Source organism: Cibotium barometz, chromosome 15, assembly GCF_041138505.1.
Source record: "Cibotium barometz isolate CiBa-2024 chromosome 15, ASM4113850v1, whole genome shotgun sequence".
Lineage (NCBI taxonomy): Eukaryota > Viridiplantae > Streptophyta > Polypodiopsida > Cyatheales > Cibotiaceae > Cibotium > Cibotium barometz.
In genome coordinates this window covers 397,560-403,577 of record NC_141060.1, presented here as the reverse complement: position 1 = coordinate 403,577, position 6,018 = coordinate 397,560, and the positions used below count along the sequence as shown (strand labels likewise).

The 6,018-nt window shown below is 40.5% G+C and overlaps 1 pseudogene; it reads left to right on the top strand.

The window, feature by feature from the left end:
- The first annotated feature begins 270 nt into the window (after nucleotides 1-270).
- Nucleotides 271-2,176, top strand: LOC147630820 (uncharacterized; annotated as a pseudogene).
- Nucleotides 2,177-6,018: the final 3,842 nt, after the last annotated feature.

Genomic DNA, 6,018 nt, shown 5'->3' with positions numbered 1-6,018 from the left:
TTGATTTGGCACACTTGATCTCAGGGAGAGATCAAGACCAAGTGAAGCTTCGAGCCTTTCCTCTAGTACTTAAAGGAGCGGCTAGGACATGGTATGAGGCTCTTCCACCACACATAAAATCCGATTGGGGAGGGCTATGTACAGCCTTTTTGGCCAACTTTGGTCATGGAGATACTCTAAAGGGCTTTGGTAGTGCTTACTTCAACATAAATAAGCGTCTCTTACTGAATCCCTCTTTGAAGCTACTTTCTTAAATGTTTGTTGGGATAGATGGGTGGCCTCGTTAGAAAATCACGGGGGTGCTCAAACTTCCTAAAGAGGGAGAGATTTATTGCGGGTTTGTTTCCACAATTAAGAGTCAAGGTAGAATTGAAATTCCCATCCACATTTGAAGAAGCATGACAGATAGCCACTACTAAGTTCAGAAAGCTTAACTTTCAGGCCCATAGAATGGAAAATACACTAGTAAAAAGAGAGAAAATAGAATGCCCGATAGAAACACAAAGGAGAAGTAAAAAAACACAACCATTGCAAGTAGGAGAGACATCTCAACAAGAGCTCTTACAATGACTAACCCAACAAATAGAGAATCTCACCTTGAATCTAGTGCAAGAACATCAACAACAAAATCAACCTCATGAGGGGAATCGTAATCAACAAAGACAAGCCCAAGAGCTAAGATATTGGAATTGTAATGAGTCGGGTCATGGCATGTACAATTGCCTATATCCTAGGAGACTTCCGGGTGATATCTATCCCCCATGACCTCCTCCACTTATGGTTCAACAAGGTGCTACCCCAGATCCACAAATCACCTTCCACAAAAAGAAGGAGAACGAGGAGTCAACATCATCAAGTTAGAGGAGGCAAGTGATGAGGTTCCTTTGAACTTTGATGTCATGCCTGTAGAGAAATGCACAAGGGCTTGTAATAATAAGGACGAAGACATGAAGAGTGAGGAGACAGAGACAACCAAAAAAGATAAAGAAGGAAGAAGCTGAAAGCAGCAAGAAAAGAAGATCAAGACGAAGGGAGATTGGCATGGATGATTTTCCTCTTGGAAAGGACATAGAGCCTTACAACCTCTTGGGCAACTTGCAAGACTAACATCCAAACATCTCTTGGCCTCAGCTCCTACAACTCTCACCCAAAGTTTGAAGGCAATGGCCTAAGTTGGTAAGCACTAGGTTGCCTAGAAAGAAAGGCAATGCTTCTTTAAAAGTCTTGGCTTCAATATTACAAGATGATGTAGAACCCATCATTGATGCCTATGTAGAGGGTAGAAAAGTTTCCAATGTGTATGTTGATGGAGGGGCACACATGTGTGTAATCACAGAAAGAGTAGTGAATTGGCTAGGGTTAGAAATCACAAAGTCATCCAATTGCCAAGCTAGATTAGCAAATAACTCTAGTGTCAAATGTCTTGGAATCATTGAGAATGTAGAACTTTCTGTTTGAAACATCAAAACACATGTGGATTTGTATGTCATGCCAGCAAAAGGGGAGGGCTACCCTATCATTCTAGGGAGGCCTTGGCTCATTGCAGTCAATGCAGATCAAAAATGGGAAAGTGGGAAACTTGTCCTCAAGAAGGGTTGATCAGTGGTGTATGACTTGCGTGAAGGAAAGCAGCTAGACCTCAATTATGAAACCACGGTTGATGAAGAAAGTAGTAGCAGTAGTGAAGAAAGCCCAATGAAGATGACGAATCAACTAGTGAGGAAGATTCTTCTCTCGATGTGATGGGAATTGTCTTCAACACTGAGGAGGTTCAAAGCTCATCACCACAGTCAAAGATAAAAGAAGACTATGCTTTCCCTAATGAAGAAGATCACCAACTTGAAGAAAGGATTAAGAAGATGCTTGCAAAGGACCTTACCCATGAAGAGGAGGAATCTTATATCAACATGTTAAAAAGGTATCCTTATCTCTTCATCACAGATTACCCACAAATAAAGGGTGTGGATGTGATCAAGCATCACATTGAACTAAAGCTAGGATCAAATCCTGTGGTCCAGAAGCTAAGGCGACTTGGGACAGTACAACAAGAAGCTCTGTTAATGCAGGTAAATAGATTGCTTAAGGCTGGTTTCATTTACCCTGTCTCCAACTCAGAATGGGTATAACCGGTTGTTGTCACTCCAAAAAAAAATGGAAAATGGAGAGTTTGTGCTGACTATAAACCCCTCATTGTAGCAACAAAAAGAGATCACTTTCCTCGTCCCTTCCAAGATGAAATATTAAATGAGGTGGCAGGCCATGAACGCTACACTGTATGTGATGTGTACTCGGGGCTATCTCTAGATTAGGATACCAGAGGGAGATCAACATAAAACTACATTTATCACTCCTTGGGGTTGCTTTGCATACCAGGTTATGCCATTTGGGCTCACAAATGCCCCTAGCACTTTCACTAGATTCACAAGCTTTGTCTTTCAACCATTCTTTGGAAAGTCTATTCGTGTATACCTAGATGATTTTTGTATCTATAGTAGTCAGGTTTTTCATTTTCAAAAGGTAGAGGAGGGTCTTCAACGGCTTCATCAATATGGGGGCCAGTTTAACCCAAACAAGTGCCATATTGCACAATCAAAAGTGACACTACTAGGCCATGTGGTTTCTTCCCAAGGCATCCAGGTGGATCCCTCTACGGTGGAGGCCATTATCTCTTTGCCACCACCCAAGTCAATCAAGGAACTAATGACTTTCAATCACAAAGTCAGGTATATGTCTCGCTTTATACATCTATTAGCAGAAATCATTTCTCCCTTGCATCGAGACTGTCACATCAGACTACATTTGAGTGGGGAGAGGAACATGAAGAATGCTTCAATGAGATTAAGGAGGTGCTTAGCTCTTTACCAACTATAATGCCACTAATCCTAAGAGCACCTATTATGTCACACCTAGTGTGGGTCATGAAGCTATTGGGGCAGTTCTAATGCAAAAGGATCCTACTACTGCATACATGCGGCCTATTTACTTTGCAAGCAAAGTGATGACTTTAGCGGAGAAAGGCTACACTGAGATTGAGAAGGTGATATTTGCCACTATATTTGCAACAAGAAAGTTTAGGTCATATCTCCTACCTTCCCAATTTGTCATACTCACCTTGGAACACAATCTACCATATGCCGTGTAACATATGATTCTTTCATCTAGGATTGCAAAGTGTGTTTTAGAACTCCAAGAATTTGACTACACATTTCAGATCGAAGATAGCACCAGGGCAAGCCTTGTAGATATTCTCACATACAAAGTGAGAGAGAAGAAAGAAGATTTGACATCCAAGAGCAAGGATTCAACATCACCTCAACAACGAGAGCTTGTTGGGGCACATACCTTGTTTTTTGATGGGGCCTATCGATGATCACAAGACAAAGCAATGGGAGGCATCATCATTATAGATCCTCATAAGGAAATCATGGTAAAGAAAGCAGTTAGCCTATCGAATGTCCATTCAAATAATGAAGCTGAGTATGCTACAGTAACAATGGAACTAGAAGTGTGCATAGAGCTTGGCATACGAAAACTCATAATAGAAGGTGATGCTTTGTTAGTCATAAGGCAAATTCAAGGGACTTGGGCATGCAAGAACTCCACCTTATTTGAATGGCTTAAAAGGGTTAAAGATTTGATGAAGGAATTTGAAGATGCACAGGTACAACACATTGCAAGGATCAACAACAAGGAAGCAGACTCTCTTGCTAGTGAGAAGCTACAAGCAACCATAGGAGCTGTAAAATTGGATCAACCAAAGTATCAAGGTCAAGAGGAGCTACAAGACATTCTCTCCTTCTTGAAAACTGGTGAGTGCCCTAAACGATTGGATAAGGTGCAAAAACATAGATTGGTTAAGAAGGCCACACCCTACCAACTCTTAGGGGAAGATTTGTATCACGAGGGAAAAGATTTAGTGCTAAGGAGAGTGCCATGTGTAAAGGAAATTAAGGAAATTCTCCAATCTTGTCATGATGATGTTTGTGGTAGACATTTTTCTCAAGCAATCACTAGTAGGAAGATTCTGCAAGCAGGGTTCATTTGGCCAAGCTTACAACGTGATGTCCAGCATTGGTGCAAAACTTGTAAGGCATGCCAAGTGGCAGGAGATAGGCTGCTAATGTATGAACCTAGAGTGCCAATAATTTCTTATGGGCCTTTTGAAAAGTGGGGAATCGATGCCATTGGGCCAATCCCTCGCACAACGACAGGGAAAATGTTTATCATCATGGACATCGACTACATGACTCGATGGGTTGAAGCTACAAGCACCACATGAGTCACAGTTGAAAAAGTATCAAAGTTTGTGTTTGATCATATTTGTAGCAAGTTTGGTACACCCTTGGAGATACTCTCTGGTAGAGGTCCAGGTTTCAGAGCCAAGCTTGTGGAGGATCTCTTAAAAAAGCTTAAGGTGAAGCATGTCCATTCCACACCTTACTATCCTCAGTGTAATGGTCTTGTCGAAAAAGTAAATGGTGTAGTATGCAAGATTATTACTAAGCAGGTTGCAGACAACCCGCATGACTGGGACAAGCACTTAATAGCTGCACTTTGGGCATATAGGACCTCCTCAAGGTATCTACTCAGTTTACCCCTTTTCATTTGGTTTATGGTGGCCAAGAGGTACTTCTCCCCATTGAAGTAGAATTTACAAGTTTGCGACTTCTTGCAAAAGCTAAGGAGGGGATGAGTAGCACTTTAGATCAAATAATCTTGGATTTGCAAAGGTTACAAAACTAGATAGAGAAGACTCCATCGACTATTATATTGCATAAGCAACAGATCAACGGGAAAAGATCAACAAGAAGCTAAAGGCAAAAGGGTTGGAAGAAGGAATGCTAGTTCTCAAGTATGACAGGCGACTTGACTTTTGCCATGACACCAAGTTTTTACCTAGGTGGGAAGGGCCATTTCTCATTGAAAAGAAATTTGATAATGGGAGCTACAGTCTCCAAGATCTTTCAAGGAAGGTCTACAAAACTAGGGTTAATGGTTGGAGGCTCAAGCCTTATCTACAACGAACAAATCTGCTGGCTCGTTTAACTTTACCAAGTGCTGAAAGTCCTCACATAGGTACTAGAGTAAAAGAGTTAATCTCACTCCTCCCAAAAAAAAAATGCTGGCTCGTTTAACTTTACCAAGTGCTGAAAGTCCTCACATAGGTACTAGAGTAAAAGAGTGAATCTCACTCCTCCCTCCCCCCCCCAAAAAAAAGACACCCATCATTGGTCTAGTGACATCAATGTCTCTAGACTAGGGGGAGGGCTAAGTATGAGCCATGCAAATTTGTAACCTAAAAATGGCCGCACCTTATGAGAATCCCCTGAGTTTTTTACATAGTTATTGTAAATATACCAATCACTTTTCTCTCCATCTCTCTCTCTCTCTCTTCCTCCCTCTCACTCTTCATACTTACATATTCTCTACTCATCCATTTTATATTTAATAAATATTTTTTATCTATTAATTAAAATAGTATTAACATAAAAGAGACTATGCTATGCTTACTTTCATATTTATATCTCATATATATGTTTTCACTTGTATATATACCTTGTACTATAAGAATAAGTTTTTCCCAACAATTATCAACTTATTTAGGTGACTTTAGTCTCACCTTGAGTAAAAGTCATCCCAAAGTTCTTACTAGGATACAAGTGGGGTTGGCACATTGAGCCCTCACTTAGTGAGGGCTCCATTCAAGATATTCTTGGATTTTTGAAGAAAGAAGAGACAAGGGTATTTTCTTAAAAAAAGATATTTGCAAATCCTTTATTGTCAAAGGGTAATGATTTTTTCCCCCTTTGATGACATCTTGAAATATTATTTCCTTTAAAGAAATGAGAAGAGGGTCCACGACTAAAAGGCCATTTGCAAGCTCGAACTCGTTGGAGGCTTCTTCCTACGAATTCTTATTTGTACTCTTATGACAAGGAAGTAAACATTGGGTAGTTCATGAAAAGTAGCCCAATTTTGCCTTTTGAAGTACCTCATTCTGAGTTACGGATCAAAAGT